This window comes from Zea mays, chromosome 10, assembly GCF_902167145.1.
Source record: "Zea mays cultivar B73 chromosome 10, Zm-B73-REFERENCE-NAM-5.0, whole genome shotgun sequence".
Taxonomy (NCBI): Eukaryota; Viridiplantae; Streptophyta; class Magnoliopsida; order Poales; family Poaceae; genus Zea; species Zea mays.
In genome coordinates, this window is record NC_050105.1 from 30924209 (window position 1) to 30950846 (window position 26638).

The following is a 26638-nucleotide window of genomic DNA, read 5'->3' on the forward strand; positions in this document are numbered from 1 at the left end:
TCCACATCAATCTCGGTGCCGAAGTCGGCAACGCGCTTGCCAGGCAGCGGTAGCGATCGGGCCGCCTTCGCAGCCTCCGCCACCCCGCTGGCAGACGGCACCACCTTCGACAGCTTGGGGCCTCCGGCGCCCACCGTCGTCTCCGGCGCCTTGCCAGGCGCGGAGGCGCCCACCTTCGTCGGCAGCGGCGGCTTGCCTCCGCCAGAGGCCTCAGCCTTCGCCGTTCCCCGATGCCTTTTCGGCCGGGCTTCGTGAACCCTCACAGTCGCCTGGCGTTTTCGCGCCGCGCCTTGGCGATCCTTGTCCATCACTGCCCACACAACATGACCGATATTTCGCCCATAAGGAAAAACTTTCCACCGATGAACCATACGAGATGTAAAACAGTCCTCCTCAGCCGCGCAGGGGATAGGAATGTTTTTAGGCCAACAACCCCCGGTAACCCTCAGCATCCGAGCCGAAGACTCCCGGAGCTCGGGCGAAGACATCCTCTCCCCCGGGGCCGCACACGTCCTCATTAAATCTCTAGCGAAACTATCAGACACCCCAAGTCTTCCCATCGCAGTACCTAATTTTCTCTTTTTCGAGGAGGCGGCGGCCACCAGCGCAGGGTCGCCTCCAGTATCCACCGCCGGCTTCTTCCCACGGCGGTCTGCTTCGTCTTGACCAGGGTAACCGTCGTACGGCAGTTGATTTAATTCGAAGACCCTGTTCAAACGTTCATTTGACCCGCGGATGTCAAAGCTGCGCTGGCCTTCCGTCCTCGGCACGTAACGCCCCACGAGCCGCACCGCCAAGCCCTCCGCATCACGCACAAAGGCGGCCGGGTCACGGTTTCGCAAATTCAGTGCGAAGGCAGGACTTCGCACCACCCTTCCTCCGTGAAAGGGCATCTGGCGAGGGCATACTTCGCCCAGCGCCCAGCCGTGCGCCAAGGGCCAGACCCCGTACGCCACGAACTCTTCAACTAAATCTCGACCGCTGCTCTGACCGGCGGCGCACCGAAGGGCCCCTTCGTCTGCATCCTCTTCTGCCACTTCATAAGGTGGATACGCAGAGTAATAGTGAGAGCACATTAAGGACACGGGGAGCCCTTCACGGCCTTCGACAGTAGCCTCAGCAACATAAAACCAAAATTCATTCCAATTGCCCCACTTGTTGCGGGCGCACGGGACCAACTCCACTACTGGCATTGTGGTCTTGCCGGTCTTCGGCGTGAATGTACATGACCCGAACTGGGCAACTCCGCCCTCAACCATCCTTTTCTGCCAATGCAAACAATAATTCTTCGCAAAAACCTCAACCGACGGCTGTCCGCCGTACGAAGTCGTCGCCCAGACATACTTCGCCAGCGCCACTATGGCGTTCGGTGTCAGCTGATGTATTTGAACGCTGAATCTACGCAGGACTTCGCTGACAAAACGGTGCGCCGGCAAGCGGAGTCCGGCGACGAAGAACGCCTCGAAAACAACCAACTCGCCCTCCGGCTCGGGGACTTCCTCCGTCCCCGGAGCACGGGCGACCCCGCCGCCAAAGTAGCCCAACCGCTGCATATCTTCAATGCGGGCTGACGTCATCCGTGACACACCAAATTCAACAGAGTCGCCGGCGCGCAACTCCTCCACCTCCACGTTACTCAACGTCTCCTCAGACGAGGCGGCGGCCGGCGACGCGGCGTCGGCGGAGGAAGAAGAGGATGGCATTGCTACGTACCGTCGTCGGCGGCGGGCGGTCTGCTTCACTCGAGCCAGAACGCCGGCGAGCTAAGGGAGCAGCGGAGGAAAAGGAGCAGCAAGACGGCGGGCGGCTAGGGTTTTACGGAGCGCGGAAGGCAGAGTTCAAAAAGCGCCGCCCCCGCCCCCCTTTTATAGGCGGGGCGCGGCTCTTCGGGAAACCCGCAATCCGACAGGCCGCGACGCCTCGGGAAACCCGCAATCCAACAGTACGCCGTCCATCAACGGTCACATCAAAAACCCCCGCGGAACCACTTCGAGCGAGGGCAGCGTCTCCGCCATCTAGCGACGTCTTCGGCACCAGGTGACTTTGTCGAACTGGTCCCTCGGAGGGCAAATGTTGGGGCGAAGGCAAAGACGCCACCCTTCGCTCGAGGCCTTCGCTGCAGCCGCTGGTCCGACAGAGACAAAGCGGGCAGGGACACCCTTCGCAAGACTCGGCACTTTGACGAAGGCCTGCGGCGACGTCCTACCACGGCGCGTCCTCGTTCAGTCCCAAGGCCCACGTGCGATCTGGCCCATTGTAACGGGCCCCGCGTGGCCGCCTCTGTATTACGGGCCTGACTTGTAAAGGAGTACTTGTAATTACGGTCTGTAACCCTGCTTTATGGGAATATTCTGGGGATAAAATAGGTGTCTGAGGGCACATGCGTCCTTAACACAAGACGCTGGGCACTCAGATACCTATAAATACCCCCGCACAGTGCCCGTGAGAGGCTAGATCAACAGAGCTATTGCCCCCGTGCACGTAACCCTGTTGTCACCACCGCTCACCCTTGTTGGCCTTCTTGCTGCAGAGAGCGAGTTCCAACACCCACATGCACCCACACAATGGTCTGGGAGGAGCTCGCCATGATGACCGAGGATGAGCTCGATGCCAACAAAGTCACTCACAGGCGATGGTAGTCGGAGAGGAAATGCTGGGGAGGAGCTCGACGCGAGCGCCGACACGCGGCTGTAGGGGAGGAGATTGGTGCAGCATCCTAGGAAGTGGGAGGAGCAACGTTCTAGGACGAGCTCAGCACGACGTAGTTGTCGGGGAGGAGCTTGGCTGCGGGAAGGATCTCAATGCAGGCGGATGGTCTGGACCGATGGGAGGAGGTGCGTCGTCATGAATATTGTGGTCGGGCCACTAGCACACGACTGACGGAGCTCGGACCTTAGGCTGGGGGCGGTTGTGGTCGTGTGGATTGGTAGGCGTTGACAGTCGTGGCTTGCGCCTCCTTCGGAGTGAACAGGAAATAGCCGGCTAGGGTTAGGATTTGTTTTACTGCTGGTCCGTTGTTGGGTTAGGCTAAGGTATTGCTGGGGCAATACCGAGCCACACTGGGCCCTCCGCCCCTGAGTGCAAGGACGTTTATCTATCTATATACCACTTCGTCGTTCTATTTTACACCGCCTCGGCGTCGTCTGTGCAGCACGCCGCAGTCGCCGGTGAGCGAGCACAGCACACCACGTGAGGTGTGATGAGGATTTCGTCGTCACGTCACATGGTGGTATGGTAGGTCAACTAACACGCGCCGAACGGCCGGCGCGAGCTAGCGGCAAAGGTGGAGCCACTCATGCACACGTATTGTACACACTACGACCAACCAGGCCCTGTAAATCTCTTTTTTTCTTTATTTCGAGTTCATTTTTAAAGTGGATGGATTGTTACAATAATGGTCACCGCCAGTCGATATGATCCACGCGTCCACCGTCCATGCAGAGCGCGGTAACTGTTGCTGCATGATGACACGCCAGACCACGCCGCAGTCTCACCTAGTGCGAATCTGGGCCGGGCTTTTCGGGTCAGCACGAACACGGCCCGAAAATAAGATCCCAAAGCACGGCCTGACACGAAATAATATGGGCCGATCTAGCATGGCTCAAAGACGGGTCTAAGCCGGGCCTCAAATTCCGACCCATCGAGCCCCGGCACGACCCGCATAGATGGGCTGGGTTTGGGTCGGCACGGCCCAATTAAGCTCAATCTATTTAATTTCTTTAATTTAGTAAGATATCGACTTTATATTGTTGTTATATTTGAAGTTTATGTGGTTAAATGATGCTAAAATTGTTTAATATCTTTAATTTAGTAATTTATGAATTTTATATGGTTATAATATTTTAATTTTATGTTGTCAAATATATAGGCTGGCTTGGGCTGGCACGGCCCAACAAAGGTACGACGTGGTTTAGGACCGGGTTAGACCACTGTTTTATACTTCAGGCTGGCACGGCACGGCCCAAAAATTGTTTAAGCTTTCCTGACCCGAACCCGTTTGGCACGAAGAACGATGAGTTTGGGTCGGGCTGGCCCGACCCGACCCAATTCGCAGCACTAGTCTCACCTAACTCCGGCGAAGCATGCACCCGCCAGGCCGCCACATGCGGCGGCGGCCATGATTGCCCGCCGGACTGCATGCATTAGTCGGAATTGTGCTACTAGCTCCAAGCTCGAGCGTACGGAGGGACGACACGCCTATGCGCGCGCGCGCGTCCTGCTACGATTGGCTGCATGTTTGTTAGGCTGCATGAAGCTTGGCCAGACTAAAGGCCTATGCAGCGTGCTGGTCACTCGGTTTTTTATTTCTAAAGAATATAAAAAAGGCAACAAGTTATTAGATTAGAAGCTTCTCCCTTCAATTAAATCTTCTTCAAAGGTTAATTCATGAGAGAAGACAAAGGGTACCGAGGGTTTATCAATAACAAAAGCATGTAAAATGCGAGGAGAAAAATGCATTACTCGTCTGAATATGTGAACCCACTGTTTAATTTCTTGGCAATATATCAAATGATTACAAATATAACTTCAGCTTTACATGGATGAGAGCTCGAACATATCTTAGAAGGCTGAGCGAGTAAATACTCTGGGATCTGGAAAGTGACTTTATATATGGCACAGTTCCTCTATTTAAAGTCGTGTGGTACAACTTTGTATGAAATTATAAGCATACCCGGAGACTCTATATATGACTACTACAAACATTAGGAGAGCAATTATATTTTTTCCATCTATACGTCTTACGGATCAAGTCTTCCATAATATTTATCGTCGCCTTCACTTCGTAAGTCATAGCGCATCACCCGAAGGTACCTGCTTCGGCTTCGTCTGGCTTAACGCTTTCACAAACCTGAATCTTCTTAGCTTCGTCCATGTTGTTAGCTTCGACATGGTGATGAAGGTGGAGACTTTTATCTGAAACTTGCTTTTCATGACGAAGTTCATATCTTTTAGACCTTCGGTGACGAAGGCCCTCTCCCAACAGTAGCCCCTCGTGGAATAAGGTCATTTTCGTAATGAGCTAAGGCCATGTAACACCCTAATATTTTATTTTGGGATTTTGGAAGGATTCTCTAAAAAGATTATGAACTAAAAATGTCCTTAATAAGGATTTCTTTTCCTTTGGAATATATTTTTGTTTCTCCTTAAAATGAATACATAATAATATCCGAATATTGGTAGTTAAAAACTTAGACCTCAACTTTGAGAACTAAAATTTCACTTGAAAAAAAGAGAAATCCTTTTCATTAAAGGTGGAGTATGCCTCTCATGAATTATATACTTAGAAATACTCTTTAAGAGTATTCGAATTAAAGTTCATCTTGATAAAATATTATACATTTAATTTCTCTAATAAATATGAATATTCACTAGAAAAAATAGCGCCCTATCGGGCGCTGTATCACCTAGCATGGTTAAACAACCCGAGTCCATGCTTAATAACGCCTCCAGAACCTCACAGCGTCGTCAAGTCGTCATGACAAAGCAGTGGCGCGTTCCGAGAGCTCGAGCAAACCAGGGGACGGCCTCGGCGGCATTGCTTCTTCCTGTTCCTGGGCGTCCACCATTTCCAAGATCTTTCTTACGGTTGCCTGTAACCTCTCGTGACCACCTTCCAGTGTGGACTGACCAGCAGTTACGTTCGGTTGGATCCATAGCCTCCTTGTTTCCGAGACCCATGTTTGACGGCTTCGTTTTCGACTGTGCTTTCGCTGATGTTACTGCATTGGTAAAGACGTCGGGTTCCTTGAGGCCACGAATGATAGCCTGCAGAGTTTTGGGGCATAAAATGTAGCAGCAATAAGAAAAACAGCTTTCACGCCTACAAGATTGAGATCAGGACTAACCATGGGGCATAGTTATGTTCCCGGTACCTGAACAAAGGTAATCATCAGACCAATGTGATGATCTCTCTTAATTCAGGTAGGATAGGGAGGAATGGTCGATGCTTGGTACACGGAGGGCTAAGGGTGTTACCAGTTCCCCATCTCCTCCTCAGTTGCTGTCGATGCAATTATAAAGGCCTGCCATGACACAATACACGGGAGGATTCATTACTCATTAGCTCTCCGAGTCAGTTATCCAGTTAGCTACCAATGCACAGTAAGAAAAGGGCCATTCAAAAGACACCTATATGGTTCTCTGGCATGGCTGGCTATACATTGTATGCTGGAGAATGGACCATGAGGAAACATTTCTGTGATGAGTACAAGGCACATGAAGAAGGTAAAATATTGTATCTGATTCAGACATAACTACATCCTGTCATACAATTTCAGTTAAAAAAAAGATACTACATGCATATGCGAAAAATGAAATCGTTTCCACTCATGACAATTTCCGTGAGCATTTCGAGAGTTATGATACCATATGCATATTGTGAAAAATGAAATCGTAAAGATATTTCTTAAACATGGAAACCTGCAGGCACAAAAGAATTTATAAAACATGCAACCTATCAAACACAGCCAACGATAATCCGACCAATCCTATCAATTCCTGCAATGCATTAATGAGAGTAGTTATGTGTAGTGTTTGCTAAACTATAGTTTTTTTCTAGACAGTGAAACTATATCCAGTTACGTACAGGTGGCACTTTGTTTCTCAAGCCAGTGGATCATCAATAGGATACAGAGCATTTTTCCCTTTCTTTTGAATATATGTTACAGATAACAGTAGTTCTATACCTCAGTAAAAGGATCCTTAATGTCATACGGTCAATGCTGCTTTCCTGGAAAAAAAGAAATATATACACAATAATCAGACGTGAAACACGTTACGATATTCAACAAACATGTTGCTTCTGTGACTCACATAATTGGGGAAGATAACCATGTCAACGTTGTCAGGAACATCTAAAAGCAATCGCCTCAGGGAGTACTCTCGGGCACCAGCTTGATGAATCAACTCATCAGTATCGAGGTGAATGATCCAATCCATTCTAGCATCCTGTGACAATCAAACGAGGGACATTCACATCAATGTCACCCCTAAATACAAAAGGTTGTATCCTAAAAGTTGTGTTAGGGAAGTAAGAAAAGGATGCGGGGCAGGAAAATGTTGATAAACTGTTCGGAACTTGACATTATTTTTATTATAGCCTCCCCCTTTCATTGCTATAAACTGTATAGATACACTGCTACGCACAATCAATAACTCAACATGGTGAATTCCAGTGTTGTTTTCATATATCAATTTCTGCACAGCAGAGCTCGAAACAAGACTGCTACATAATTATAATATAATTCCCAATAGTGAGGAAAACGATGCTGAAAATTAAATAATATGAAGAGCAATGTATCTGCGAATATAGGCGTGGACAACAATTACAACACTTAGGAAAGGGCTATGGAAGTCAAGATTACTGTTTAAATCTATGCTAAAAACACAGAAAGTCAGTGCTTTAGTTCTCATGGAACAGGCATTTTAAGGTTGAAAAGGTTCTCATGGAACTGTTGTGTCATCGACATACTTTCTATCCTGTTTCTCTTTCAGTTCTTTAGTTCTGTAAATAATTTTTACCCCCTAAAGACACAGAAAGTCAGTGCTTAGATAATGCAAAGAAATAAGACATGATATGGGATAGAAATTACTTGTTTACCTGAATAGATTCAAGAACAGAGGTGACAGCTGGCTTTGCAGCCTCTCCTTCAACTAATAGAAAGAAATGTGAAACACCAATGACATTGTGATAATACAACCATGGAAGAATCTGGTGTAGGCCAGCAGATGTGCTTCCCGTGATACAGATCTGCAATCCAAGATACAGGATAAGCTGAATATAGGTACAGTTTGGGTTCAAAATGTGAACAAGATTATTGCAAAACAAAACAAAAAAAAAGAGGGGACAAGGTTTTAAGGTTGAAATGAAAAAATGGTATTGTTGGATCATGGCAAGTGTTCGCCGAGTGAGGCTTCTCAACAAACATTTTAAGATCACAGGAATGTTATATATCTTGTTTTCCCAAGTTCCTACATTAATAACAAGGTAAACTAATATGCTTGGATTCATGCTGTTGCCAAAACTCTTGTGTATATGAATGTGATGATACAACATCTCCATATTGTGCAATCATGATTGTACAAACAAGGAATTTCTACATATACTGCAGCTACGGTTGCTCATGCAAGGGAACTTTCACTTGAATGCTACGACCTGCACTGCACAATTTACCGAACATAGAACGAGCGCTAGTGGGGAGGAGGCAACTGTTGCTTCAACGCGCAAGCAGAATCGCGGCACCACACGTGGGGATCCAGCTGCCTAGTGGGGAGGAGGCTGTGCGGGGAGAGAAGCCTGCTCGTCGCCTCCTCGAGAGGGCGACGACGGAGATAACCAGATCTTGGGATTTGGGGTTGGTGGGGAGATGGGGACGCGACGAGAGGTGATCGCGACAAGAACCTCCGTCCCCATCTCAAGCCTGCTCGTCGCCCATTGTGACCAGATCTCTACGATCTTCGAGTCGGCCAGCTGCACGTACCCGTAGGAGACGAGCTTGGACTCGGCGGCCGCATCCCCGAGCTTCTCAATCTGGATGACGCCCTCGAGCGGCACGCCTTCGTCGGCGACGCGGACAAGGACCGGGTCCTCGGTGGAGGAGGGCGGAGGGGCCCTCACCCGCGGCGGCTGGGGTCGGCGCGGCGCGGCGCGGGGCTTGGTCGGCGCCAGCGACGGAGAGCGCCAGGCGGCGGCGCAGGAGGCGAGGGTTGGCGAAGAGCGGGTAGGGGTTGGTGGTGGACGGCCCCGGCGGCTTCGACGGCAGCCGCCGCGCGGAGAGGGAGGTGGGGAGGGGGGCTGGGAGGGAGGGAGGGACAGCCCCGGCGGCTTCGACGGCAGCCGCCGCGCGGAGAGGGAGGTGGGGAGGGGGACTGGGAGGGAGAGGGAGGGATTTGCACCTGGATTCCGGAGACCACGTCGAGGGAGGAGCACGAGCTAAATCGCGAAAAGACAGAGGATCTTTGTGCAAAACTGCGACCGCGAAACGCGGGGAGAGCTCCAAACGGCTTCAGGTTTTAATAACTCCGATTTTTGAATTAACTTTTAGATTTACTTCATATCTAAAATGATATTTTCTTAGCATGGCTATATGAGTGTATGTGGATTTCATATTTGAAAGCACTTGATTAAATCATATATGAATAAATAAATAAATAAATAATTTATGCAATGATGTTGGATTTTTGTATGTGTATATTGGAATTACAATTTGAATTTGAAATTTGCAAATTAAAATGGAAAACATAAAAGAAAATAGAAAATAGAAAAAAAGAAAACCAGCATGTGGACCGACTTTGCTCGTTTTGGCCCAACTTCCTCTCCTTTGCTCTCATCCCGTCAGCCTATCTATTGTATCAACATGGCCCATGCTGCGTGCGCGCACAGTCCCACTGCCAGATGGACCCCACTACTCATGCCTCACGCACACACACACGAAGACTATCACTGGCAAATGGACCCCACTTCATGAGAAGCTTCCTTCTTCCTGGGTTCTTTACAACTAAACGCGGAACACACGCCATGGAATTCGAGATCTCCTATCGCCGATTCTTGGTCGGACTCACCCCTGGGCATCCCCTTCTGGGACTATATATAGGCACTGCACCCTTTTTACCATATGTCGAGCACCTCATCTAAGCATAGCAAAGAGGGGAGAGGAATCAAGAGAGAGAGAAGGTCGCCGCAGTCAAGATCGAGCAGGGAAGTGGCATCGAGCCCCAGGAGGAGCTGAAGAGCATCACTAGGAAAAATAGGTCATGGTCATGGGCATCATTGAGCACGCGAAGCCGAGAATCAACGACATTCGCTCGCCGGTAACATGACGCCGCCATGGAGCCACCGCTCGACGCGGATAATCGCCATATAAATCACGTATATGATGACTCATGGTACATGAATCAATGTCATATCTTTATTATATAATAGGGGTTGTATACAAAATAGCTAAATAAATAGACCATATGGCGACAACGATCCTCCACCATCATAGTTGACTGGGTGACAATGGCCTAGACCTCTCCAAACTCATCGTAGCATCATTCATGCTCCTTCAGCGGTACCTGTTCTTGACCTGGTGTGAGTTTAGCAAGATTGAGCTCACATACGTTCATCGCTCAACAAGTTGTGGAGAATAATGTGCATGAGATCACTTACGGTGGGGCTCATGTGAAGTGTAAGGCTTACCAAGGAGAAAGTGATTAAAGTCGAGCATTGCTTTTAATAAGTTGGTCAAAATTTTAATAGCAATACTAACTATAAGTGTATACCAACCCAATTAAATAATTGATCACAATTGATAATAAATCCGATAATGTAATGGAAATGACATATTTAAGTTTAATTCCATAAATTACTCATGAGAGGGTTTGAGCCGCTCTTGATGGTGAGCACGACTGATATATCAGTTTTACACTCTACAGAGGTTGCATATCTTTACCCACAATACTTGTTTTCCATTTAGCCAGGGGTTGCAAGACCCTTAGACACTCCTAAGGTGAATGATTAGGGATCCATAGCGAGGCCTTTCCAAAGTTGCACTTGATGAGAGAACCCGCTACGGTTTATAGACCGATGGCGATATAGGAATCCCTCATTTGAAAAGCTATACACACAGTCCATGTAACACCCTGAATTTGGTGGTATAAAATTTCTTCTCTAATGCCTACCAAATCTAGGCATTACCTCTTATTTCTCTCTCTCAAGTTTTCTTCTCTCTTCCTTTTTATTAGAATTATGTCTATTAGGTGGGTGATTAATTATTTCTTTACTATATCAAAATCTATGGGAGTCATGAAATGTTGTATCATACTGAGCCTAAATTATTCTTTTGTTTGATGCACATGTTTGAATTATTTGAATTTGAATTGTGGTTGAATTTGATTTGAATTCTATAGAGAAAATAAAAAGAAAAGGCATTTAGAAATTTAGGAAAATAGAAAAACTCATTTCAGCCCAAATAGCCTAGTCCGACAACCTGCCAGTGCCAGCCCGCGCTCGCATGCCCTTGCTCCCTCTCTCTTCCTCTGCCCGGTGGGGCCAGCCTGTCGGTGCTGCGTCTCGCTCTCTCGCTCACGCTCTCTCCCTCTCTGCCTAGTGGGGCCGCCTTGTCGGTGCCCCGGCCTATTGCACGCTCTCCCGTTGTGTCGCTGTACCGCGGGACCCGCTTGCTAGCCCCTCTCCCTTTCTTCAACCGTCCGCAAGTGCGGACCGCACGCAGAGATCGTCGTGCCCACGTCACCTCCTCGCGTGAAACCGTTGTCCTGACCCCCTTTATAAGTCCCTGCGCGCACCCACTTCCCCCTGCTCCACTCACTTCGCCTCTGCACAACCGTTCTTCAAGCTCGCCGGAGCTCCCACGTCGCCAGGCTTCCTGCGCCTGATTGCACCCCCGGCAAGGCCCGCCTGCCATCCTTGACCACGCTCTGCCACCACCAGGCGAAGTTCGACCGTTGATTGCGCCTCACCCGAGGTGAATTTCTCCGCCGGACTTCCCCTTCTCTCTCCCCCGTTCTCCTTGTTCCGTCAATTAGTCACCGGTGATCGCCGGTGACGGCACCTAGCCGTCGTACCGAGACCCCCCGGCCAACCGCAACCGTCGTGTTCCCTTTTCGCTCGCACGGAATCGCCGGCTCCAGCCATGGCGCTCGCGCCGAGCGTGAGGTCGAGGAAGACGGCGACCCTGGCAAGAGGGACCCGTCCGTCAACCTCACACGCCTCCCCTCTCACTTCTCCTCGCGTAGTCGCTGATCGGTGGACCTCCTGGTCCCACGTGTCTGCACCGTGAGCAGCACCCAAAACCCCTTCCCCTTTGCACTATGTCGCCGCCTGGTGGGCCCTGCGTGTCAGCACACATCCGCATCCGCGCTAGCCCTTGCCACGCGTCGCTGACCATCGAAACCGGTCTCGCCGTGGTCCCACCCATCAGGCGCCAGCGCCCTGACACCCGCTCGTTCGCCCGCCCAGGTCGCTGGCTCGTGGGCCCCATCTGTCAGGCACCCGCACGCCCGCTCGCTGGATCTAATCCGGACCGTTGATCTGAGATCTGATGACTTGCAGGACCCAATACCCCTTCGATTAGCAACTTTATTAAAAGGACACTTGACTTTCGAGTATTAGAACCTGCCATCCCCAGAAATTGTAGCCGAGCCCCTGAAACTTTGCAGAAAGGACCCCGAGCTTGTATTTAATCTCAAAAATAGGTCTGGTTTAGGGTTTTAAATTCCAAAACTTGTTTATTTCATATCTTTTGCATATGAACTCCAAATTGCGTGGTTCAAATTGCAAAATGTTCATAATTTTTTTTCTATCTGTTTAAATTAGTATCCTTCATAGTCTACATGTATTAAATTATGCCTAGGCTATAGTTGCATTTAAAATAATGGTTTGTTATTTAAAAGGAAATAAAAGGAAACACTAATGATAATCAGGTGATTTACTTTGTGAGGCTAATATCATGTAATGTATGGACCCATCCCTGGTATAACTTTAATAATCCATTAAGTTGACTATAGTAAATTATGTAATCCACTAAGATAAGCAGTACCTAGAGAACCACAAACCCCTAAGTATATTTGTTTACCCTAGAATCTAGATTTCACTCTGGTGTTTGTACCTTTCTATTGGACTTGTGTTCACTTGATTGAACATGTTTGGTGTACTATTCCTTTATTATTTCCCAAATGTGTTGAATGCATGATTGCTTTGCGTAGACAACGATCAGTCCGTGGTTCCTAAGTGTGTTGCCGGAGACTTCCCTAAGCAACAACCTGGTGAAGGCAAGTGTCCTCTGACCCATTATATCTACTTACTTTATAATTCACTGTTCTGTATTACTTAATTGAAACCTAAGGATTGACTAGTATGTATTTACATTGTCCTTGATTACCTTTTGGGTTATTATGGTTAGCTTCATGCTATTGCGCTACATTAATCAACCAACATGATGAAAATATTTATGATACGATGATGTTTTCTTAATTATGATGACAAATTTGTGATACTTTAGGGGACTTAGGCTGTTTCCTGAGTACCCCTCCGTAAGGACTTGTTCGTTGAGAGACCACCCGGGATAACACTACAACCATGAGGGCAGAATGGGATGCCCTTAGCTGATTAATTAGAGGAACTTGAGGTGTAGTCGGCTTCGCCATAGGGCCGTCCATGGGGTCTAGGCACAGTACTTGCTCTGCCGAGGCTGGTTGCCGAGGTTCTTTCGATTTGGTTTTGTTAGTCACCCTTCCTGTGGGGAGAAGTACAGTGTTTATCAAACTGGATTAACCTAACGGGCGGCTATGACTTCTAGTGAATCTTTGTAAAGGCTATGAAGTGAATCCCTGGCCATTCACCTCGGTAGTGAAGATCGGGTTTGTACAACCTAGGCTGGAAAGGGAATCATGACTCGTGGGTAAAGTATGCAACCTTTACAGAGTGTTAGAAACTGTTATATAAGTCGTGCTCATGGTTAAGAGTAGCCTTGGGATCCTCTTTGATTAGAATAACTCTGGTTACTTTGTGATAATTAATGGTGATGATTATAACTATGGTTTCTGGTATTTCCTCTTGGAGGGAGTACTTTTGGGAAATAAGTAGGTTTATTACTAAAACTTGGCCTACTACTAGTAATAAATATCTGACCAACTAAAAGCAACTAGTTTAACCTTAACCCCACATACAACTAGTCCACTTTAGCCAAACAAGACATTTTATGAGTACATTGATGTGTACTCACCCTTGCTTTAAAAATCACCCAACCCTAGGTTGTCCCCACTACAATCAGTGCTCAGGAGGAGATGAAGGCAACATGGAGGACTTTGTGGAGTTTTAGGACTACGATGAGTCCTAGTTGTGTTTAGTGGCAACCCCCAGTCAGCTACCTATGAAGGCCTTATCTTCTACGTTTCGTATTACACACTTTGATTATGTTAACGACTATGTTAAGTTAATGACTCTGTGGATGTCTTGGACATATTTATGTAATAAAGTACTAGTTCCGCTATTTATTTTGAGCATGTGTGATGATGTCCAACTATGTAATTGCTGTGTATATGAGTTTCTAATCCTGGCACGTACATGGTTCGCATTCGGTTTGCCTTCCAAAATCGGGTGTGACATAAGTGGTATCAAAGCCTTGCTGACTATAGGTCCACTAACCTAGACTAGAATGGTCGCCCTAAGGACAATAGACCCTTATTCTCACCTTGACATTTGGTGTCACTTCAAAAGTTGGTCATTGTCACACCCGGTTTTAGAAGGTAAACCGAATGCGAACCATGTACGTGCCAGGATCAGTTATTCACGTACACAGCAGTTACATAATATGGACATCATCACACAGTGCTCAAAATAGTATTAATAAGGGAAATAGTCGATTACATCATACGTCTGAGACGTCCATATAGTTCTTACAATAAATCAAAGTGCGGAAAAGAAACGTAGATAACGCGGCCTTCACAGGCAGCCGACTGGGGGTTGCCGCTAACCCACACCTAGAACTCGTCGTAGTCTTGGAACTCCTGGAAGTCTCCTTCCACAGCTTCATCTTCGCCTGAGCAGTGGTTGCAATGCTGACAACCTGGGGGGGGGGGGGGTTTGGGGTGTAGAGCAAGGGTGAGTACACATCAACATACTCAGCAAGTATCCTGTTTGGCTGTAGTGGACTAGCTTTATGTGGGGATAAGTCAAGCAGTTGCTTTTAGTTGGTCAGGTTATTACTTACTAGTAGAAAGCCAGGTTTTAACATTAACCCAAGTTATTAACCCAATGTATCCTTTCCAAACGGAAAGAATACCACTTACCAATACCATAATCATAACCAGAACCATCAATCTCATTGCCACCTGTACCACAATGTCTCTGATCAAGTATCACTAATCTCTGGAGCTCCCTTGGCCGCTCATAACCGTGAGCACGGCTGATATATCAGTTTCATAACACTCTGCAGAGGTTGTGCACTTTACCCACAAGCCGTGATTCCCTCTTGCCTCGGGCCGATCAAACCCTTAAACACTACCAAGGTGAATAGGCAGGGTTTCACTACGTAGCCTTTACAAAGATTCCCCGGGGCTGTAGCCACCCGTTAGGTTTCCTAAATGCACCGCACTCCTCCCCAAGGGGCGAACCCAAACTTGGCAGAGCGAGCCGCATACACCGAGCCCCATTGACGGCACGACGGCTAAGTGAACTACATCCCGGATCCTCTAATTATTCAGCTAAGGGCACCCCATTCCACCCTCATGGTTGCACTGTTTTCCCGGGCGGTCATCCATAGAACAGGTCCTTACGGAGAGGCACTCGAGAAACCGCTCGAGTCCCCTTGAAAACCACAAGTATAATCATAAAGAAGAACGGGAAAACAGCGTATCATAGATAATCACATCATGTTCATTGATTAGAGTTGAGCAATAGCATCAGACTAAGTAGTAATAATCCGACCCAAATAGGTAAACAAGGACATGGATAACAAAAGCTAGTCAATCCTTAGGTATAAATGTGTAATGCGGGAGGTGAATTAAAGAATGAATAGGACAGAGATAGGTCAAAGGACACTTGCCTCCACCAACCGACTGCTGCTCAGGGGCTTCTCCTGCGAATTCCTCGGGCTCTTCGACCGGATCGTTCTCTATGCGAGCGCAAACATACATACATCCATCCACATATTTAATACAAAAGAACAGTACACCATACAAGATAACAAATAAAGTGAATATGCACCAAGTATGACATTCGATAACGCATTTGTTATGGTTAGAAAGAAACGGGAAAGGTCTCGCAGGGGGTTAAATCTTATGCACTAATGACACAATTGGTTTTTAACAAAATAATTCTGTTATATATATTTATATATACTGATGGAAACCTAATCACTTTTAGTTGATCAACATTGCACAGGGTAAACAATTAACTACGTGAATCAATAACATAACGGAATTTTAAATTAAACTTCCTATTTTCCCATAGCATGAACAGTGATTAGCCTACTTAAAATACAGTAATTATGATCACAGAAAGTAAATAAAATAAAATAAAAAAATAAAAAAAACAGAGGGGGGGGGCGGTTGAACCGGCCCTAGGGGCGGTTGAACCGGCCCGGGGGCAGGCGGCCGAGCTGGGGCGGCCGAGCGCGGGGGGCGGCCGAGCTGGGGCCGGGGGCGGTTGAGCCGGGGCCGAGGCCGGCTGAACCGGCCCGGGACAGGGGGGCGCGGCCAGGGGGCCAGGCGGCCGGGGCGGGCCAGCGGCGGCCGGGCGGGGCGCGGCTGGGCGCGGCCGAGGGCCGGCCAGCGGCCGGGGCCACGGCGGGGCTGGGGCGGCTGCCGGCGCGGCCAGGGGGCGCGCAGGGGGTGGGGAGAGAAGAGGGGAGGGAGGAGAGGGAGGAGGGGGAGGGGGCTCACCGGCGGGGATCGTCGGCGAGGGGCGGCCGGCGGCAGGGGGCGGCGCGGCGGCCTAGGGTAGGGGCGGCGCTAGGGCAGGGGGCGGGTAGGGGCGGCGGCTAGGGAGAGAATGAGAGAGGGAAAAAAATGAGAGGGAGAGGGAGAGGGTTTGGGGAAAAAGGGGAGGTGGGGGCGGCATGGGCCTATTGGGCCCAAGGGGGGGGCGCCAGGGGCGGCTGGGCCGGCCGGGGTCGGCCCACGGCGCGGGAGAGAGAGAAAAAAGAGGAGAGAAAAAGAGAGGGAGAAAAAAGAAAGAAAAGATCTTCTCCACATTTTCGAAATCCGATCTTTCTACATGAATGCAATTGCGCTTTCAAAGCAATCAAAAGAAATGCAAGGTTCGGCATGGTGCATCAAACAACATAAAGTATTTAGGGTTTTTCTTACACGGGAATTCCAAACCGAATCCCGCTTAGAACTTTGGAAAAGGTCAAGGTTTAGCGAAGGGAAAAAGAAAAGGGAAAGGTAACGCCCGAATTTTGGCGAGTAAAGAAAAGAAAAAATTCAACTGCAAAAATTCGGGGCGTTACAAACCTATCCCCCTTAAAAGAATCTCGCCCTCGAGATTCAGGGCTGGCTAGCAAAGAGCTCCGGGTACTTGGCCATCAGATCATCTTCACGCTCCCAGGTTGCTTCTTCCTCAGAGTGGTGACTCCATCTGACTTTGCACATTCTGACGGTCTTCCTTCGGGTGACTCTATCTGCAACCTCAAGGATCTGAGCTGGCTTCTCAATATAGGTCAAGTCCTCCTGGACTTCAAGACCTTCCACTGGCAACTGCTCTTCTGGCACACGCAAACACTTCTTCAATTGAGACACATGAAAGACATCATGCACAGCAGACAAATTCTCTGGCAGGCTGAGCTGATAAGCCACTTCTCCACGCTTTGAGAGAATTTGATACGGACCAATGTAGCGGGGTGCTAGCTTGCCTTTCACTCCGAATCTTCTGACTCCTCTGATCGGTGACACTTTCAGATAGACAAAGTCTCCGACTTCGAAACTCAGCTCTCTTCTTCTTGTGTCTGCATAGCTTCGCTGCCTCGATTGCGCTATCTTCAGATTCTCTCAAACCATCTTGATGTTCTCTTCGGCTTCGAGCAAAATATCTGGCCCAAACACCTGCTTCTCTCCAGGCTGATCCCATTGCAACGGAGTTCTGCAACTCCTTCCATACAGCGCTTGAAACGGTGACATCTTCAAACTGGCCTGGTAACTGTTGTTATAGGAAAATTCTGCATAAGGCAATCGCTTGTCCCATCCGGACTGATCTTGCAACGCACAGGCTCTCAACATATCTTCAAGAATTTGATTGGTTCTTTGAGTCTGACCATCTGTCTGCGGGTGATAAGCTGAACTGAAATTCAGATGCGTGCCCAAGGCTTCATGCAACTGCTGCCAGAAATGAGAGGTGAACTGCGTTCCTCTGTCTGACACTATCTTCTTTGGCACACCATGAAGACAAACGATCCGAGACATATACAATTCTGCCAATACTGCACTGTTGTAGTTGGTCTTGACAGGTATGAAGTGGGCTGACTTGGTCAAACGGTCCACTACTACCCAAATGGAATCGTAGCCGGCTCGAGTGCGAGGCAATCCGACTATGAAATCCATACCAATTTCATCCCATTTCCACTGAGGGATCTGCAACGGTTGCAACAATCCAGCTGGTCTCTGGTGTTCTGCCTTAATTCTTCGACAACTATCGCACATAGCCACATGCTCTGCGATTTCTCTTTTCATTCCGTACCACCAGAATTTCTTCTTCAGATCCTGATACATCTTCTCACTGCCAGGGTGAATCGAATAAGCTGTCTCATGAGCTTCCTTAAGAATCAACTCCCGAATAGACTGGACATTGGGAACACATAAGCGGTCTTTGAACCATATCACGCCTTCTGCATCTTCTCGAAAGTCTTTGCCTCTGCCATCTAGAATCAATCGCCGAATCTCACTGATCTTCTCATCATTTTTCTGCGCTTCTTTGATTTCGCGCTCCAAGGTAGGTTCCAATTCAACTGTGACTCCTCGCGAATTGTTCAGAAACCCGAGACTCAACCTGTCAAACTCTTTGGCCAACTCATAAGGCATCGGACGAGCGACCATCAGATTGACTTGACTCTTTCTGCTCAAAGCATCTGCCACTACGTTCGCTTTTCCTGGATGGTAATGAATCTCCAACTCATAGTCTTTGATCAATTCTAACCATCTTCGTTGCCTCATGTTCAATTCTGACTGAGTGAATATGTACTTCAGACTCTTGTGGTCTGTGTAAACATCGCATTTCTGTCCATACAGATAGTGCCTCCATGTCTTCAGTGCGTGAACCACTGCTGCCAACTCTAGATCATGGATTGGGTAATTCTTCTCATGAACCTTCAGCTGTCGGGACGAGTAAGCCACAACTCTTCCCTCTTGCATCAACACACATCCCAAACCCGTGTAACAAGCATCGCAATACACTGAGAAGGGCTTGTGCACATCAGGCAAGACTAGGACAGGCGCTGTTGTCAACTTCTCTTTCAGCGCTTCAAAGGCCTCTTGGCATTTCTGGGTCCACTTGAACTCAACCTTGTTGCCTAGCAACACTGTCATTGGTTTCGCAATCTTCGAAAACCCTTCAATGAATCGCCGATAATATCCGGCCATTCCAATGAAGCTCTTGATTCCTCGAGCATCCGTTGGCGCTTTCCAGTTTAGAATGTCTGCCACTTTCTTCGGATCCACAGCCAATCCTTCTTTGTTGATTATGTGACCCAAGAACAGGACTTCACTGATCCAGAACTCACATTTGCTCAACTTTGCATACAACTGGTGCTCTCGCAATCTCTGCAACACCATCTTCAAATGATCTGCATGCTCTTCTTCGCTTTGAGAATAAATCAGAATGTCATCAATGAATACCACCACGAACTTATCAAGATAATCCATGAATACACTGTTCATCAAGTTCATAAAGAATGCTGGCGCATTGGTCAAACCAAAAGACATCACTGTGAACTCATATAAACCATACTTGGTAATGAATGCCGTCTTCGGAATGTCCGAAGGTCGGATCCTGAGCTGATGATAACCTGACCTCAGATCGATCTTGGAGAACACACTGGCTCCTCTCAACTGGTCGAACAGATCTTCTATTCTGGGCAAAGGATACTTGTTCTTGATCGTGACCTCATTCAAAGCTCGATAATCGATACACATCCTCTTGGTACCATCTTTCTTCTCCACAAACAAGACAGGGGCGGCCCAAGGCGAGGTGCTTGGCCGGATGTAACCTTTCTCTGACAGCTCATCAATCTGCTTCTTAAGCTCAACCAACTCTGGTCCAGATATTCTGTAAGCTCTCTTAGAGATGGGGGCGGTTCCAGGAAGAAGCTCTATAGCAAATTCAACTTTCCGCTCTGGTGGCATACCCGGTAAATCCTTTGGAAACACATCTGGGAATTCAGACACAACCTTGATACTCTCAATTGGGTCTGCTTCACTGCTATCGACAGCCATCTGATAACAACTTCCTTTCTTTGGCTCAGGCGGGACTAACTCGGTCACCACTTCCTCTCCTAGTGGGGACACCAACTTGATTGTCCTTTTATCACAACTGATAACTGCCTGATACTTATCTAACCAATTCATCCCTAGGATGACATCTATTCCCTGAGTACCCATTACTATAAGGTTGGCGGGAAACGCTATCCCCCTTATTTCCACACTTATATTTAAACAAATGCTATCAGCTCGAATTCTACCACCGGCTGAGTCAATTTGAATAGGGGTTGACATGGTAGTAATTGGAAGATTATGTGCTTCTACCCATGATGCAGTAATGAAAGAATGCGTTGCTCCAGTATCAAATAACACTTCTGCAATATGGGAGTCGACTGGGAACATACCTACTATCATGCCGGGGGTCTCCTGAACTGCTTCAGCCTCCAAGTGATTCAGTCTTCCATGATTATAGCGCGGCTGAGAGCGATTGCCTGATCCAGGCTGAGGCACATTCTGCTTCGCTGGGGCATTGGGGCCTGACTGCTGCTGGGCTGCCTTCTTCGGACATTGCATCACCCAATGGCCTTGCTCTCCACAGTGGAAACATGCCCTGTTTCCAACCTGAGCTGGTGCTGCCTGACTGTTCTGCTGATTTGCTGGGGCAGGAAGACGAGGTGTCTGCTGATTCTGCCTCTGAAACTGACCTCCTGACTGGTTGCTCTGACGATTCTGGTACTGATGCTGAGGATACTGCCTTTGGAACTGCTGATACTGCTGACGCTGCTGATGCTGCTGAGGTGGACGCTGGTTCTGCCTGAACTGCTGAGGTTGATTGCCTGAGAAACGAGGACGACTGCTGCTTCCAGGCTGGGGTCCACTGATCTTGCGCTTACGGTCTTCCATCTCCTTGCGCTTTCTCTCTGTCATGATTGCTCTGTCAATCAGGTGCTGGAATGTCGGGAAGGTGTGATTCATCAGCTGATACTGCAGAGGGTCAACCAAGCCTCTCAGAAAACGGTATTGTCGCTTGGCGTCGGTGTTGACATCTTCAGGAGCATAGCGAGACAATTGCAGAAACCTGTCTCGATACTCACTGACAGACGATGACCCTTGCTTAAGGGCCAGGAACTCCTCCTTCTTCACTGTCATCAGACCCGCAGGAACATGGTACTGACGAAAGCTACCTCTGAACTCTTCCCAAGTGATGGTGTCGGGGTTGGCATGGGTGGCGAGGTAAGACTCCCACCATGATTGGGCTGCTCCTCTCAACAGACGGGGACCATACAAGACTTTCTCCCTGTCATCGCACTGAGCGGTATGCAACTCCCGCTCCACAGTGCGCAGCCAATCTTCAGCATCCATGGGGTCAGAAGAATGAGCGAACGTTGGTGGATGACCTCTCATGAATTCAGCACGCTTATCTCTAGGCATCTGAGGCATCTGAGGCTGGGGTGGAGCCTGCTGCTGCTGCTGCTGCTGAATGGCGGCCAGAGTCTGACCGATGGCTTGAACTGCCTGAGTCTGCATCAGAAACATCTGCTCAATCGACATCGGGGGCGGGGGCGGCAGCTGCTGCTGCTGGGGCGCCTCATCTTGCTGACCGGCTTGCTCCTGCTGAGCACGCCTTCCTCCTCTGCGCCTGTTCTCTGACATCTGCAGAACGCAACCACACATCAGAACTGATCTGGCAAATCTTGCAGCATGAGAAAAGAGAATAGAATTCTTCAACAGCACTGAACAGATGAGCATCTTCACTGATCTCCAACACAGACCACACAGCTTCTCAGATAAAGAGGAAAGTAGAATAAAGGTTTTCCCAACTATATAACTAACTTTATTGACATAGTATGTAAACCAAAATGCAGGGGGTACCCACACTCTGGTAACAATCATTACAAAGATCCAAACCAAACATAGTTCATCATGACAAACATAAATGCACAGGATATATCAAACCACCCTGTCTAACTAAGACTAACTAAGAGCGAGACTAACACTAAGACTGAAGCTTCTATGTATATATATTTCGTATTAATTACAAGATCCAACTCTAACGATCTATGGTTCTAGATTGATCTTGGTCTTGCAGGCGGGATTGCCATAAGACTGGTGTCCACGCTGAGGTGAGCGGTACGGGTGCTGAGTCCCAACGGGAGCGGGGGAACCACCATCCAGGTGACGACGCTCCGCGCGCTCAGCCCGCAGCAGGGCGATCTCAGCACGAGCCCTACTCAGCTCGTCTAATGCATGGTCCAGCTCCGTGTTTAGCACGGCGGCTAGGTTGACTGTGCTGCTCAACCTAGGATTGCCCTCACCGACAGGTGAGACAATCACGCCTCCTGTGCTGCCAGATGAACGGCGGGGGTAATACTTCAGGTCAAGACCATCAGCTGCCCCACCGAAAACCGAGCAGTAGTGCGAAAGCGCACGCCGTGCAGCATCTTGCATGGCTGCCTCAGCTGAGTCCCGTTCAGAGATAGAATAGTGCTCTGAGCAAGCCTCTGCACCCTGGAGACTGTTCTCCGGGCAGCGCACCAAGCAAGTTGCCTCCCAGCGGTCCGGGTAGACCCCGCGACTGTGCTGGTAGACCACACAGCGATACTCGACGGACCAAGTATGCCGGTCAAATGCCCGACGTAGCAGGGTGTCGAGCGCATCGTGGAAGTGACACCCGCGAGCGGCGTCGCGAGTGATGGGTCGAGCAACCCATCCTTCCGGCTCAGGGTTAGCAGAGAAGTCGGTGTCGTGGCTCGAGCTGTCGTCGCCATCTCCGTCGTCTGGGTCTCCTCCAGCAGCTACTCCAGAAGCTGGGACGCCCAGTGGTGGTGCAGGGGGCGGCTCCAGAGGAAGCACAGGAGAGCAGCTCCTCACAGACTCTATCTCCTGGTGGAGCGAGAAGGAAGAGCTCTGCTGCTCCTGTCGTCGACGTTCCTGCTCCTCACACAGGCGGTGGTGTAGTCTCTCCAAGTGGCTGGACTGTCCGGCCACGGGACGGCGAAGCGGACGCTCAGCAAGGCGGGAGGGTAAGAAGGGGATGACTGACTTTCGTGCAGTGTGTCTAAGTCGAGCCATCTACAAAAGACATCGCAAGCAAAAGGGTGAGAACAGAATTAATATGACCAGCAAGTAATGAACCACAAGTAAATGAAGGATTAGAATAAAACATGATTTTCAGCAAGGTATTATATATAGTAGAACATAGGTTTGGTCGGTATGACCAACTTTTGAAGGGATATCAAAGTCAAGGCAGGGACAGAGGTCCATAGTCCTTAGAACGACCATTCTACTCTAGGTTAGCGGTCCTACAGTCAGCACGGCTTTGATACCACTTATGTCACACCCGGTTTTAGAAGGTAAACCGAATGCGAACCATGTACGTGCCAGGATCAGTTATTCACGTACACAGCAGTTACATAATATGGACATCATCACACAGTGCTCAAAATAGTATTAATAAGGGAAATAGTCGATTACATCATACGTCTGAGACGTCCATATAGTTCTTACAATAAATCAAAGTGCGGAAAAGAAACGTAGATAACGCGGCCTTCACAGGCAGCCGACTGGGGGTTGCCGCTAACCCACACCTAGAACTCGTCGTAGTCTTGGAACTCCTGGAAGTCTCCTTCCACAGCTTCATCTTCGCCTGAGCAGTGGTTGCAATGCTGACAACCTGGGGGGGGGGGGGTTTGGGGTGTAGAGCAAGGGTGAGTACACATCAACATACTCAGCAAGTATCCTGTTTGGCTGTAGTGGACTAGCTTTATGTGGGGATAAGTCAAGCAGTTGCTTTTAGTTGGTCAGGTTATTACTTACTAGTAGAAAGCCAGGTTTTAACATTAACCCAAGTTATTAACCCAATGTATCCTTTCCAAACGGAAAGAATACCACTTACCAATACCATAATCATAACCAGAACCATCAATCTCATTGCCACCTGTACCACAATGTCTCTGATCAAGTATCACTAATCTCTGGAGCTCCCTTGGCCGCTCATAACCGTGAGCACGGCTGATATATCAGTTTCATAACACTCTGCAGAGGTTGTGCACTTTACCCACAAGCCGTGATTCCCTCTTGCCTCGGGCCGATCAAACCCTTAAACACTACCAAGGTGAATAGGCAGGGTTTCACTACGTAGCCTTTACAAAGATTCCCCGGGGCTGTAGCCACCCGTTAGGTTTCCTAAATGCACCGCACTCCTCCCCAAGGGGCGAACCCAAACTTGGCAGAGCGAGCCGCATACACCGAGCCCCATTGACGGCACGACGGCTAAGTGAACTACATCCCGGATCCTCTAATTATTCAGCTAAGGGCACCCCATTCCACCCTCATGGTTGCACTGTTTTCCCGGGCGGTCATCCATAGAACAGGTCCTTACGGAGAGGCACTCGAGAAACCGCTCGAGTCCCCTTGAAAACCACAAGTATAATCATAAAGAAGAACGGGAAAACAGCGTATCATAGATAATCACATCATGTTCATTGATTAGAGTTGAGCAATAGCATCAGACTAAGTAGTAATAATCCGACCCAAATAGGTAAACAAGGACATGGATAACAAAAGCTAGTCAATCCTTAGGTATAAATGTGTAATGCGGGAGGTGAATTAAAGAATGAATAGGACAGAGATAGGTCAAAGGACACTTGCCTCCACCAACCGACTGCTGCTCAGGGGCTTCTCCTGCGAATTCCTCGGGCTCTTCGACCGGATCGTTCTCTATGCGAGCGCAAACATACATACATCCATCCACATATTTAATACAAAAGAACAGTACACCATACAAGATAACAAATAAAGTGAATATGCACCAAGTATGACATTCGATAACGCATTTGTTATGGTTAGAAAGAAACGGGAAAGGTCTCGCAGGGGGTTAAATCTTATGCACTAATGACACAATTGGTTTTTAACAAAATAATTCTGTTATATATATTTATATATACTGATGGAAACCTAATCACTTTTAGTTGATCAACATTGCACAGGGTAAACAATTAACTACGTGAATCAATAACATAACGGAATTTTAAATTAAACTTCCTATTTTCCCATAGCATGAACAGTGATTAGCCTACTTAAAATACAGTAATTATGATCACAGAAAGTAAATAAAATAAAATAAAAAAATAAAAAAAACAGAGGGGGGGGGGGCGGTTGAACCGGCCCTAGGGGCGGTTGAACCGGCCCGGGGGCAGGCGGCCGAGCTGGGGCGGCCGAGCGCGGGGGGCGGCCGAGCTGGGGCCGGGGGCGGTTGAGCCGGGGCCGAGGCCGGCTGAACCGGCCCGGGACAGGGGGGCGCGGCCAGGGGGCCAGGCGGCCGGGGCGGGCCAGCGGCGGCCGGGCGGGGCGCGGCTGGGCGCGGCCGAGGGCCGGCCAGCGGCCGGGGCCACGGCGGGGCTGGGGCGGCTGCCGGCGCGGCCAGGGGGCGCGCGGGGGTGGGGAGAGAAGAGGGGAGGGAGGAGAGGGAGGAGGGGGAGGGGGCTCACCGGCGGGGATCGTCGGCGAGGGGCGGCCGGCGGCAGGGGGCGGCGCGGCGGCCTAGGGTAGGGGCGGCGCTAGGGCAGGGGGCGGGTAGGGGCGGCGGCTAGGGAGAGAATGAGAGAGGGAAAAAAATGAGAGGGAGAGGGAGAGGGTTTGGGGAAAAAGGGGAGGTGGGGGCGGCATGGGCCTATTGGGCCCAAGGGGGGGGGCGCCAGGGGCGGCTGGGCCGGCCGGGGTCGGCCCACGGCGCGGGAGAGAGAGAAAAAAGAGGAGAGAAAAAGAGAGGGAGAAAAAAGAAAGAAAAGATCTTCTCCACATTTTCGAAATCCGATCTTTCTACATGAATGCAATTGCGCTTTCAAAGCAATCAAAAGAAATGCAAGGTTCGGCATGGTGCATCAAACAACATAAAGTATTTAGGGTTTTTCTTACACGGGAATTCCAAACCGAATCCCGCTTAGAACTTTGGAAAAGGTCAAGGTTTAGCGAAGGGAAAAAGAAAAGGGAAAGGTAACGCCCGAATTTTGGCGAGTAAAGAAAAGAAAAAATTCAACTGCAAAAATTCGGGGCGTTACAGTCATCTCGACCAATTCTATGTTATATTACTATCTATATACTCACCTTACAAAATTTTTATCTTACTTTGCTTTTGGTTTACTTGCTGGTCATATAGTTCTATTCTCACACTTATGCTTACGATGTCTTTTGTAGATGGCCCATCTTAGATGCACAGCACATAAGTCGGTGATCCCTTTATTGCGTTCTCGCTTTGTGGAGCGTCCACTGCGCCGCACGGTGATAGGACAGTTGAGTCACCTGGAGAGACTGCACCGCCGCCTGCATGAGGAGCAGGAGCGCCAATGCCAGGAGCAGGACTCTTCCCCCTTGCCTCAACAGGAGGTGGAGTCTAGGAGGCAGCCCTCCCCTATGCCTCAGCTAGAGGTGCCCCCTGCACCACCACAGAACACCCCAGCTACTGGAGGAGACCCTGACGGAGACGACAACGACGGTGGCAGCTCGAGCCACAGCACAAAGCTCTCGTAGGAGCAGGAGCTGGAAGGATGGATGACCCGACCCATCTCTCATGATGCCGCTCGTGGTTGTCATTTCCACGATGCTCTCGACACCTTGCTGTGTCGAGCCCTCGATCGACACACTTGGTCCATCGAGTACCGTTGTGTAGTCTACTAGCACCGTCGTGGGTTATACCTAGACCAGTGGAAGGCTTCCTGCTTGGTGCGCC

At 49.1% G+C, this 26638-nt stretch overlaps 1 pseudogene across 1 annotated transcript; it reads right to left on the reverse strand.

The window, feature by feature from the left end:
* Nucleotides 1–5322: 5322 nt before the first annotated feature.
* LOC103640993 (KOB1 pseudogene) lies at nucleotides 5323–26502 on the reverse strand (annotated as a pseudogene). Its single transcript, XR_004853087.1, has 7 exons — nucleotides 26383–26502; nucleotides 8896–9003; nucleotides 7601–7750; nucleotides 6814–6948; nucleotides 6687–6730; nucleotides 5847–6023; nucleotides 5323–5766 (listed from the first exon to the last, which is right to left on the reverse strand). The product of XR_004853087.1 is annotated as a KOB1 pseudogene (transcript).
* Nucleotides 26503–26638: the final 136 nt, after the last annotated feature.